The 13,821-nt window shown below is 35.2% G+C and overlaps 1 protein-coding gene and 1 pseudogene across 1 annotated transcript in view; both read left to right on the top strand.

Moving 5' to 3' along the window:
- RARB (retinoic acid receptor beta) overlaps window positions 1-13,821 on the top strand; it is a 668,790-nt gene that overhangs the window by 239,637 nt on the left and 415,332 nt on the right. The window lies entirely within an intron of this gene.
- Window positions 12,454-13,570, top strand: LOC109454522 (heterogeneous nuclear ribonucleoproteins A2/B1; annotated as a pseudogene).

Here is a 13,821-nt window from a genome sequence, read left to right as displayed (position 1 = left end):
TAACGTCATTCGTAAATAAATACATGCGCTATGCTGAGACCAGTTCCTAACACTAAGAAGATCTTAATAAATATTAGCTAATGTTAATAGTAGTATTGTTATTAACGTAATTATTGAAAGTCATGTGTGTGTTAGTTAAGGATAAAATAAGCAGTAGAAACAAATACACTCAAACACGAAATGGCTCAGTCATAATAGAAGTCTATTTCTCACATATAGAAAAGCCCAGGGTGGAAGTCACCAGGTAGTTATCTTCCACAAGATGAATCTTCTATCCACACATCCTCTGACTAGAGTTTCTTCCATCTCCTAGAATCTTGATGTCGTCTGTATCCAACCAAAGAGAGAGGAAGATGAAGGCATGATGGTGGGAGGTTTTATGGACAGATCAGGAAGTATGACACATTACTTGCAATACTGTTGACTAGTACTCAGTCATGTGAGTCATGTGGCCACACCTAACTGCAAGGGAGCCTGAGTAATGTAGTCTAATCCAGTGCCCAGGAAGTGGGGAGGAATGGATTTTGATGGCTAGATATTAGTCTCTGCTACTGGCTACTGTATATACATATACACACACACACACACACACACACACACACACACGACATATATATATGTTATGTTTCCCCAAAAATAAGACCTAGCTGGACAATCAGTTCTAATGTGTCTTTTGGAGCAAAAATTAATATAAGACCCAGTATTATATTATATTATATTGTATTATATTAAAGATCTGGTCTTATATTATAGTAAAATAAGATCAGGTCTTATATTGATTTTTGCTCCAAAAGACGCATTAGAGCTGATTGTCCAGCTAGGTCTTATATTCGGGAAAACACAGTGTGTGTATATATATATATATATATATATATATAGAGAGAGAGAGAGAGAGAGAGAGAAAATGTATATACATTTTAAGAAAGAAAAAAACTATTAAAATTGTAATATTCAATGTATACTGATAACAAAAGATGAATACAAGTCACATGGTTATCATCAGCATCCAGACGCTTCTGATTATGGTGAACTACTGCTTGAGCAATGTTGACCAAAGTGTTCACTTGTATGCAATTTTTTTGGCACCCCAGTATATAGTATGTATTGATTTTGTCACATTTATTTTGATAATTCAGGAACCATTTTTTGTTCTCTGCGGTTTTTACTATGTTCAAATTGTACACGGTTTTAAAATTAAGACTATGTATGAACATTAAAATATTTTTACCTAAAAAACCCATAAAACTAACGTAATATTCTATAGTTTTTAAAGGGCATTGATGTATATTATCTTCTTTAGTCCTTGCTTCATGTCTCTGAGGAACTTTACAAATGAGGAAACTCAACTTTTAAGATGTTTGAAATCACTGATTAGTAAGCAGAAGAACCAACGGCTCAAAGTCAGATATTTTAATTCAATGCTTTTTCCTCCACACTAATGCTACCTTTTAGAAATGTTTTAAAAGTACCAATTGCTTCATTTAGGGTAAATTTTGTTTTAAATATTAAGACTTCTTACAATGAGAAAATGAAATGCCAAGTGACATGGTAAAGCGGAAAGATAATCCAATAAATGGGCTTAGTTTAGTAATACAGCTAGAGCTTCAGAAGGCTATAATTATGTCTTTTTCTGGAAGAGAGATTATTTTTGGCTTTTCTCATTTTAAAAGATATTAAATTTCAAAATCTCAGGAAGAAGGACTATTTGTATATTGTAATAGTTTAAGCTGATCAAGCATTAGTAGTAAGAATCTGTTCTTAATTACCCATCTCAAATTGAAAAATCTCAACATTGCCCCAGGTATCAAAATATCTCATCCTATTGCTCAGGGAAACAATGAGCTGCATTATGTGAAAGACACAAAAAGCTCCAAATTTAAGTTTACTTTGACATAAATAGAGTGTACTCTTACAAATGTGTATGGATTATGTACTTTTTTATGAGTTTGACAGAAAAGAGGAACAGTGGGACTGGGGAGATGTTTCCAACATCTTGGCTCTCTCTCCAGCCTCTTGAGTGTTTCTAAAGCTTGGCAAGATTATTTTCATACCAGTTAAACACTTGTATGGCCATGGCAGCTAGGAAGTCTAGATTTCATAATAAATCCATCTTGTTTTTTCAGATGCAAGTCATCAATCCTAATACTATTTTGATTTCATTACTGAGAGATATATTTTTATAAAGCTTTTGGAGGAAAAGTTAGTGGCATAATTTTAGGAAGTGCTTCAATTATATTTGAAAGTCAAAACTGTATTTAATTTTACTTGTTAATTACTCTTAGGTTCTTTACCACTTTTTGAAAAATAAAGATAGTATATATTTAAGATGTACAACACGATGATTTAATATACATATACATAGTAAAATGATTACTAGAGTCAAGTTGATAAACATCATCTCACATAGTTTTGTGCGTGTGTGTGTTGAGAGCACCTGAAATTGACTTTTATCAAATTCCCAATATTAAATACAGTATTATTAACTGTAACCATCATGTAGTACATTAGATCTTTAGACTGATTCATCCTACTTAATTATAACTTTGCACCCTATGACCAACATCTTTCCATTTCCCCCATTGATAATCACCCTGCCCATATCACCCTTGATAATCATTCCACTCTCTGCCTCTATGTATTTGACATTTTTAGATACCATATATAGGTGCTATCGTGCAATTTTTTTTCTTTCTGTGACTGGCTTATTTCACTTAGTATAATGTCCTCCATGTTCATCCATGTTGTTGCAAATGGCAGGATCTCCTTTTTTAAGGCTGAATAATATTCCAACACTGTGAGTATGTGTACACACACACACACATATTCCTTTTATCCATTCATCCATTGATGGACACTTAAGTTGTTTCTTTATCTTAGCTATTGTGAATAATGCCAACGAAGATGGAGTACAGATACCTGCTTGAGGTACTGATTTCATTTCCTTTGAAAATATACCCAAAAGAAGGATTGCTAGAACATATGGTAATTCTATTTTTAGTTTTTTGGGCATCCTTTATACTGTTTTCTATAGTGCCTATAACAATTTACATTCCCATCAGCTGCATATAAGGGTTCCCTTTTCTCCACATCCTTGGCAACACTTATCTTTTATTTTTTAGATAATAGCCATCCTAACAGGTATGAGGTGATGTCTCGTGCTTTTGATTTGCATTTCCCAGACCACTATTAGTATCTGTTTTAACCACCAAGAATGCTGTTGACACCTGCGGCCATATTTCTTATTGCGCATGTGGAAATGCTCTCTTCCCTGCAGCCTAGTAAACTGCTTCTTTTTATCATTTCTCACGTCATGCCTTCTCATAGGAATTATCAAACAACAACAACAACAACAACAACAAAACTGACAGCTCTATAATATAGATATATTAGTTTAAGTTTCCTAAACTAAATCATCTCAATTTCTATCAAATTTTATCTTCATTTTTCTCTTAATCTGAAAACAAAGTAAGCCTGTGATTTAGATGTGATTTGAAGACATGAATTCACTTTGGAGTTGCTATTCTTCTTTGGAATGTTACATACATGCCAACACCAATGTTTTTGTGTTAATTTATAAACTTTTAGGAGGCAGGAGTCTGTGTTTCTATTTATAACCTAACCTGTCACCCCCCAGATATTAGGCAGCTGTTCAGTATTTTGATTATGATAATGATTTTAAATAAAAGAAAGAGCTCTTACTGAAATTAACAGTTATTTGGACATAGATGGTCTGAAACTGAAATACATAATTGAGACAAGACATGGTTCTGAGCTACAAGTTTATCATCCTTTTGGTTCATATATCACTAGTGAAAGACCCCAAAACTAGAGGCCATCTCATGGGCCTTGCTACTAAAGTCATGGTTCACAGCACAGCTTGTTAAAAATGCAGATTTCCAGGCCTTGTTTTAGACCTACTGAATGAGACCCTGCATTTACATGACCCCCAGGTGATTTGTATATACTGAAAATTTTAAGAAGTATTGATATACAAGACATATTGACCTAGAAGTATTTTGATGATATTTATCATTTTCTAATAATAGCAAAAAAGTAGCTTTCCTATTTTAAAACATAATCTACATTTTTAAATCCTAAAAAATTAAAAATAAAGCATAATCTACTTGACTATTATACTCCAGGACTAACAACATTTCTCAAAATCTTATAATTTAAATATTCATTTAAAAATTTGATGTAAAAAAAAAAATATTTCCTTGTGTTACATACTGGTTTTCCCAATTATATCAGAAAATATTAAAAATAACATTTTTATAAAGAACAGCAAATGAAGCACAGAGTAAAAGGAAGGAAATAATAATGATCACAGTGGAAATAAAAAAGAGTCTAAAAAAAATACAGATGATCGATGAAACCAAGAGCTGATTCCTTGAAAAGATAAATAAAATTGATAAACCTTTAACCAGAGTCATCAAGAAAAGAAGAGAGAGGACTTGAATGAATAAAATCAGAAATGAAAGAGAAGTGACAACTGACACCACAGCAATACAAAGCATTATAAGAAAATACTATAATCATATGCCAACAAATTTGACAATCTGGAAGAAATGAAAAAATTCCTAGAAATAATGTTCTAAGATTGAATCAAGAATAAACAGAAAATCTGAACAGATCGATTATTACTATTGAAATCAAATGAGTAATCAAAAAGCTACCAACAAGCAAAGTCCTGGACCAGATGGCTTCACATGTGAATTTTACCAAATATTCAAAGAAGAATTAACACCTATGCCCTCAAGCTTTTCAAAAGAAATGCAAGACAATGGAAGACTCACAACCTCATTTTATGAGGCCACCATTACCCTTATTCCAAAGCCAAAGACTTTACAAAAAACTAAAATTATAGGCCGATATCCCTGATGAATATCGACGCAAAAATCCTCAACAAAATATTAGCAAATCAAATTCAGCAATACATTAAAAATACCACATACCTTGATCAAAAGGGATTTATTCCTGGGATGCAAGGTTGGCTCAACATCTGCATATCAATTAACATGATAGGCCACATAAACAAAATGAGGGATAGAAATTATATGATCATATCAATATATGCAGAAAAAGTGTTTGACAAAATCTGGTATCCACTTATGATAAAAACTTTCAGTAAAGTGGGAAGAGAGGAAATATACCTTAACATGATAAAGGCCCTATATGACAAACTCACAGCTAACATCATATTCAATGGTGAAAAGCTAAAAGTGTTTTTCTTAAGATCAGGAATGAGACAAGGATGTCTTCTTTCACCACTTTTATTCAATATAGTATTGCACGTCCTAGCCACAGCAATCCAACAAGAAAAATATCCAAATTAGAAAGTGAGAAGTAAAACTGTTATTTGCAGATGACATGATACTATATATAGACAATCCTAAAGATTCCACCAAAATCTATTACAACTGATAAAGGAATTCAGTAATGTAGCAGGATATAAAATTAATATTCAGAAATTGGTTGCATTTCTATACACCAATAACATATTATCAAAAAGAGAAATTAAGAAAATAATCCCATTTACAATTGTATCAAAAAAAAAAAAATACCAATGAATGAATTTCACCCAAGTGGAAAAAGTCTTGTACTCAGAAAATTATAAGACATTGAAGAAAGAGATTGAAGAAGAAACAAAAGGAAGCATATACCATGCTCATGAATAGACAGAATTAACATAGTTAAAATGTCCATACTACCCAAAACAATCTAAAGATCCAACACAACCCCTCTCAAAATACCAATGACATTTTTCACAGAACTCAAACAAATAATCCAAAAATTTATATGGAACCATAAAAGACCCTGAACAGCCACAGCAATACAGAGAAAGAAGAACAAAGCTGGAGGTATCACAATACCTGATATCAAACTGTACAACAAGGCTATAGTAATCAAGCCAGCATGATACTGGCATAAAAGCAGACATAGATCAATGGAATAGAATAGAGAGTCCAGAAATAAACCCATGTCTGTATGGTCAATTACCTTATGACAAAGGAGGCAAGAATATACAATGGGGTAAAGACAGTCTGTTCAATAAATGGTGTTGGGAAAACTGGCCAGATAAGAAAAAAAAAGTGAAACTAGACCACCTCCTTATACCATATACAAGAATAAACTCAAAATAGATTAAAGACTTAAATATAAGACCAGAAATCATAAAACTCCTAGAAGAAAACATAGGAAGTAACTCTCTGACATTTCTTTTAGTAATATTTTTTTCTGAAATGTCACCTCAGGCAAGAGAAACATAAGAAAAAATAAACAAATGGGACTACCTCAAACTAAAACATCTTTGCACAGCAAAGGAAACCATCAACAAAACAGAAAGACAACTTACTAAATGGGAGAAGATATTTGCCAATGATATATCCAATAAAGGGTTGATATACAAAATTTATAAAGAACTCATGCCACTTAACACCAAAAAGACTAACAACTCAATTAAAAGATGGGTAGAGGACCTGAATAGACATTTCTCCAAAGAGGACATACAGGCGGCCAATAGACATATGATAAGATGTTCAAAGTCACTAATCATCAGAGGAATGCAAATTAAAACCACAATGAGATTTCACCTCACACCTGTCAGAATGGCTATCAACAAATAACAAATGTGGTTGAGGATGTGGAAAAAAAGGAACTTTTGTGCACTGTTGGTGGGATTACAAATTGGTGCAGCCACTATGGAAAATAGTATGGAGGTTCCTCAAAAAATAAAAATACCCAGCAATTCCACTTCTGGGTATTTATTTGAAGAAATCCAAAACACTAATTGGAAAAGATACATGCACCCCTATGTTCATTGCATCATTATTTACAATAGCCAAGATATGGAAGAAACCTAAGTGTCTATCAATAGCAACTGGATAAACAAGATGCAGTACATATATACAATGGACTATTACTCAGCCATAAAAAAGAATGAAATCTTATCATTTGCAACAACATGAATGAACCTGGAAGGTATTATGCTGTGAAATAAGTCAGACAAAGGAAAATACCATATTATGTCACTTATATGTATAACCTAAAGACCAAAATAAACAAACAAAACAGAAACAGACTCATAGATGCAGGGAACAAGCCGATGATTGCCAGGTGGGAGGGAGTTGGAGAGTGGGGTGGAAAAGGTGAAAGGCTTAAGAAGCACAAATTGGTAATTATGAAATAATCATGGGGATGTAAAGTAAAGCATAGGCAATATAGTCAATAATATGAATAATGCCTGGTGGGTACTAGACTAGCCAGGGGGAACACTTCTTAAATTATATAAATGTCTAACCACTATGCTGTACACCTGAAACTAATATAAAATAATATTGGATGTCAACTATAATTGAAAAATATAAGAAGGGGGAAAGGTGAAAGGAAATGAGAGGTTCAGTTTCCAGGTGTAAAACAAATAAGTCATGGGGATGTAATGTACAGCATAGGAAATATAGTCAATACTATTGTGATAGCATGGTATGGTGTCAGATGGTTGCTGGACTTATCACGGTGATCACTTCTTTAGGTCTATGAATGTTGAATAACTATGGTGTACCCCTGAAACTAATATAATATTGTATGTTAGCCATATTTTAATAAAAATATTTTTAAATGTAAAAAGATAACATTTTTTATAAGAGTTAATGTTTTTTTCTAACCCTGGTATACAGAAAATTGATACTCGATATATTGGTTTTTTATGCAGAGTCATGTCAGCCTGACTGTATAAATTTATAGGGACTTTAAAGTCATCCATGTTTTTTCTCAGATTCTAAATATTAGGGTATTTTTGTTTTTATCTAGTAAATGTCTGTTTTTTGTGATGTTCTTGATAGATATTTAGCATCATTGAGAACAGTTTTTTTTCATGTGGTTTTGTCCTGATTTGCCATTTATTTTAAAACACATCACATTATAAGGTGATTTGTCATTTCATTTATTTTTGTTCTGACCTTTTCCTTCTTGTTCCCATTTTTCACTGAGAATTTCCTTGCTTTTCCCCTTTTGTATTTTTATTATCTGAACTGATGTGGTCTGGTACCAATTGTTATAATTAGCAGTGAGCTTCTTTTCTGCATTCCCTTCAGAATTTCTTCTTGGGCTTGAGCACATTATGTTCCCAGTTTCTCTTGGAAGAGATCTATAAGGAAATTAAATCACTTCTGGGTACATTTCAGCATCAATATAAATATCCTAAGAGTCTAAATTTTCATATCCCGTTTATTTTGACAACCCTAAAACCAAGTCTTCCTTAATTTAGCAATAAATGTACAATGGAAATATTTTGGGGTATTTGTTTTCTTATTTGAAGAATCAAGTCATCTTCCAAATATAAGAGCTAATTGATCTATTTAAAAGATATGTTTTTTTAAAAAAGATAATTTATTTAAAAGATAATTGCTTTATTTAGTAGAAAGAGAATACCTTGCATTATTTTCTTTTCTATACAACTTCCTGCTAATAATTGAGCTACCACTTAATTCTCCCATGCATTCACTTTGGCAAATCCAGCTAATCTCCACCAAGTGCTACTTTCAAGTCCTTGTAAACTTCTCAGCCTGATGCTAACCCAGGGTTTCACAGTCTTGCCACCCAGCTAGAATGTAGATTAAGGAAGGAATCTTGAATTAAAGGGTGATATATGGAACCCTGGCCAAAAAGTCCCCAGCAACAAGCTGTGGCCAGCGAACCAGGAAGAAAGGACACTGAGTGGAGAACAGGAAAGTTTGGATGTGTTGGCAACACCCTTTCTCCCCAGGAAGCCCAGGGTCAAGACTATGGGTGTAAGGGAGCTGCCGTGACAGAAAAGTCTGTCCTGTTTCCCTAGAGTTTATTAGGATCATTCCTAGATTTTGTGTTTGAGGGAGCTTGTGAATTAACACAAAATTTGACAGATTTAAAGGTAATGTATGAAAAGTATTTTGTCAACCTGTATAATTACTAAACTAGTTTGTTTCTTGGATGTTTCAAACGAATGCGACTTGCATCAACTTCATTATTTGTAAGTAAGTGGGGATGAGGTAGGACAATGATTGTTTAAACCAGTTGTGTTTCATGTCTATTGTATTTTATACACTCCATCTCTGTGTAGCTGGTAGAAGTAGAAAATATCACCTTTCATGAAATGTCTGCCTCCTTTTGGATCAGGACAGCTTGTGGTGAAATTCCTTTTATTAAAGAAGAACCAGGGGTGGCCGGTTAGCTCAGTTGGTTAGAGCACGATGCTGGTAGCACCAAGGTTGCCGGTTAGCTCAGTTGGTTAGAGCACGATGCTGGTAGCACCATGGGCCACTGTGAGCTGTGCCTTCCTTGAAAAAAAAAAAAAAAGAAGAAGAAGAAAAACCATATGCCCAAAGCAGTCAGTTGGAATAGATGTCATTTTGAGTTGATTATTCTACCACTAAGCTACTCTACTTGCAAGCAACTGAGAGAATTTAACTAGTTTGGGAATGCTCTAAAAAGTATCCTTGAATTAACATAGTTCTTTTCGAAGAAGTGAAAATGATCAAGACCATCTTACAGGGATTTTACTTTGCATTTTGGGGTGAGTCTCTAACAATGTATTTCATTGATTCTAAAATACACTTCCTCCCACCCACACACACATTCTAGTATCTCTAAAATCAGAATATAGCTTACAGTTTATGGCATCTCACAATTGTGGTTGGCAGCAGCTGTGACATAACTGCCGTTCTTTGCATGCATGAACATGGTTGTTATTTCTAGTTGCATGACTAGACAACCATACCTTCTTGACATTTAAGACAGCCATTTAAGGACCATTTGAGGAAAGAAGATTAGGTTATTGTCTGTCCACATTCTGTTGACACCTTCTGGTAAGATCCAGAAAACTCTAGTGTGAAAACTTGCCAAGTGACAGTTGGCAGCTTAAAGATAATGGTGGAGCACTCTTTTAAGAAATGCTTGTCTTTTAAGAAATGCATAGTTATCAAAGATTGAATTGAAAAGGGATTTGAAAGGGTTGGACTCTGAATATAAAGATTTTTTTCCCAGTACCTTATGTATTTAGCTCAGATCTCTCTTTCTATACATAAGAATGGTAAATGCTAAAAATCTGCCTACCTAAACCTAGAAGAGCCATTACAAGAAGTATAAAATTAAAAAAATAATAAGTGGTAAGAAAGCCTTGTATAACCATTTAACTGGCAATTTTTTTTTTGTTTGTTTCTTAGCAGTACATAAAAAAGTGTGCTTTACTGATAATAACATTTTAAGTCTATAAAATTCAGTAGTTAGAAAGGGACAGATAACACCTTGGTGAGTGTTTGTGCATGTGTATGTGTAAAAGATGATTACTTAATTGACCTGAACTTATATGCAGAAGAAATCAGCATTTCTAATTATGCTTAGTATTCTTCAGTTTTTCATTTTTGAAAATAATTTTCATTTCTGTTTAAGGAGCACCCTGATTCTCTCCCACATAGATGATTTCAAGAAGTGATTCTCTTTACTTTCTCTGTGACAGCCTGTATTTCATACCACCCATGTGTCTGATACCTTATTGGCTGAGTTTACTTGCGCTACTAGCTCAGATTCTCTTGATTGCAAGTAACAGAAGTCACTATAGAAGAGCACAGAGCAACTTCTGTACAGCCTGAGATGCAACTGACTCTGAGAAACTGAGATCTGTAGCAACCTGGGAGTCTAATCTCCATTTGCAAGTAACTGAGAGTTTTAACTAGTTTGGAAATGCTCTATAGGTAACCTTGAGTTAAAATATTTATGTTGGAACAAGTAAGAGTAATCATTTGTCTGAATTTAATGAAACTCAAAACTACATTGTTTTCTTATGCATCAAATAAGAAAATCTCATTAGAATTTGTGAATGAACAAGAATCAAGAACATAGAAAATGAAGTAAAGCCAAAAGTACCTATTGGTCCATCCTAGGTCTACTTACATACTTTCAGCCCAAGAATAAAAGTCTATGATATTGTCTTGTCTTTTAGTATGTACAGAAAAGGTAAAAGCACAACTTATTTTAGTGAAAAGGTAGAAACTATTGATATCATGCATCACAAGGGGACTCTGAGGCTACCAGTGATGTTGGCAAGCAAATGGTATCTCTAAATTACTAGGTAGTTTTCTCTCTTGTCTGTTTACTCTCACACAGACAGCTACATCTACCTTTAAGTCTAAATAGCAGAATATCCCTTGATAAGTGGAAAAAATCTCTGAAGATTAACTTTGTCTTTTATTATTACCCTCGGTGATTTATTACAGTTGAATAAGGAATAAACCTATGAATGATATGCTTGTGTGAATTCTCCTATTTTAAGGTGAAAGTATTAGAAAACAGACAAGGAATAAGCAAATGTAATGACTTTTTTTTACATAAAAATAAGAGCAACTTTGCATTTTGTTTCATTAAATTTGTGAGTGCACTAAAGATATACTAGCCAGGAATCTTATATTGGCCTTTCCTCATTTCTGGTGCTTTAATGGGATTTATCTTATTAATGCAATCATTCAACCAATATTTATTAAGTGCCTATAATGCCTATAATATTTATTAAGTGCCTAAAAGTTCCAGGTACTGGGGCTGTACCACTGAACAGAAATGTGTCCCTTTGCTATAGTACAGTAGGGAAGACAGACTAACCGATCAGTCACTGCAATCAAATACAATAATCTGTACTTCCCAAATAACTGCTCCTGGAGGCATGTAACGGGAATGTATAACCAAATCTAAGATGCCAAGAAAGCCTGCCTAAAAAAGGGAACATTTAAACTGAGAAGTGAGTAAAAGCGAGCCAGGAATATGGAATAGGAGTATTCCAGGTACAGGAAACAGCATGTGCAAATATCCAAAAGATGGGAGAGCATTGTACTTTTGAGGAAGTAAGAGCTGTTCCATAGGTTAGATTTTAAAAAGTGATCATTCCAGCTTTTCCAGGGACTTGGCAGTTCTTTTAGGAAGTTTGAACCCTATCCTAAGATCAAAGCGAAGTCAGCATAGGGTTTCCAGAATGGCTGAAGCTCAGAGAATAGGTTGGGTAGGGGAACCGATTAGACACGAGGGAGTAAAACCAGTTAAGTTATTGCTGTGGCCCAGGGGAGACATGCTGTTGGCTTGGACCAAGGCAGTGGCAGTGGAGTTTTAAGTGGATTAATCTAAAGCAGAATCAACTGTGGAAATAAGGGGTGTCAGTATGACTTTTAGGATTTTAGTGGTTGCCACTGGATCATTAATGGAACTGGTCACTGGAGGGAAAAATACTAAAGAAACTAAATGCTTATTCCTACCCTCCTGTGTTCAGAAAATCTTGTTAAAATGTATTACTACAATCTGTTCAGTATAACAAAATAAGTGGTTGACGAGTAGCCGCCGCGCTGGCTTGCGTGCTGAGGTGCCCCTTGAGGTGCCCCTTGAGGTGTTTCTCCAGCCACGGTAGTTTTCACTGCAGCGCCAGGGCCAGTCCGGTTCATGTTCCACCGCAGAGATGTCTCTCGTGTCCCTCCGGCAGAAGCGACTGAGTCCGCGGTGGAAAAAGCTTTAGAAACTGTTTCTTTGGAGAGGGACAAGAGAGAAAAGGGTTCCATAAACTCTTTATTGGTGGCTTGAACTTTGAAATCACAGAAGAAAGTAAGAGGAATTACTACAAGCAGTGGGGGAAATTTACAGACTGTGGTAATGAGAGATCCTGCAAGCAAAAGATCAAGAGGATTTAGTTTTGTAACGTTTTCATCATGGCTGAGGTTGGTGGTGCTGTGGATGCAAGACCTCATCCAATTGATGGGAGAGTGGTTGAGCCTAAACGTGCTGTTGTAAGAGAGGAATCTGGAAAGACAGGGGCTCATGTAACTGTGAAGAAGCTATTTGTTGGTGGGACTAAAGAAGATACTGAGGAACGGCATCTTAGGGATTACTTTGAAGAATATGGGAAAAATGATACCGTTGAGATCATTACTGATAGGCAGTCTGGAAAGAAAAGAGGCTTTGGATTTGTTACTTTTGATGACCACGGTCCTGTGGATAAGATTGTGTTGCAGAAACACCATACTATCAACGGCCATAATGCATAATGCAAAAGGAAGAAAGGCTTTGTCTAGACAAGAAATGCAGGAGGTCCAAAGTTCTAGAAGTGGAAGAGGAGGCAACTTTGGTTTTGGAGAGTTTCGCAGTGGTGGTGGAAATTTGGGGCCAGGACCAGGATGTAACTTTAGAGGAGGATCAGATGGCGATGGAAGTGGTCGTGGGTTTGGGAATGGCTATTATGGGTATGGAGGAGGACCTGGAGGAGGCAATTTTGGAGGTAGCCCTGGTTACAGAAGAGGCAGGGGAAGCTATGGTGGTGGGGGACCAGGCATGGCAACCAGGGTGGGGGCTATGGAGGTGGTTATGACAACATGGAGGAGGAAATTGTGGAAGTGGAAATTACAATGATTTTGGAAATTATAACCAGCAAACTTCTAACTATGGTCCAGTGAAGATTGGAAATTTTGGTGGTAGCAGAAACATAGGGGGACCATATGGTGGAGCAAACTATGGTGCTGGAGGAAGTGGAGGAAGTTGGAGTTATGGAGAGAGAAGCCAATATTGAGTTTCTTCCTATTTTCCATGGGCTTCACTGTATAAGAAGAGAGGATGAGAGCCCAGAGGTAACAGAACAGCTTACGTTATCGAAATAACAATGTTAAGGAAACTCTTATCTCAGTCACGCATAACTATGCAGCGATATGGCGGAAGACACCAGAGCAGATGCAGAAAGCCATTTTGTGAATGGACTGGATTATTTCATAACATTATCTTATTGTGGAGGAAGGATTGTAGGGGGGAAAAATGCCTTTGAAA

This window comes from Rhinolophus sinicus, linkage group LG10 (assembly GCF_036562045.2).
Source record: "Rhinolophus sinicus isolate RSC01 linkage group LG10, ASM3656204v1, whole genome shotgun sequence".
NCBI lineage: Eukaryota > Metazoa > Chordata > Mammalia > Chiroptera > Rhinolophidae > Rhinolophus > Rhinolophus sinicus.
The sequence above is the reverse complement of the archived record's forward strand: the minus strand, read 5'-3'. Positions and strand labels throughout refer to the sequence as shown.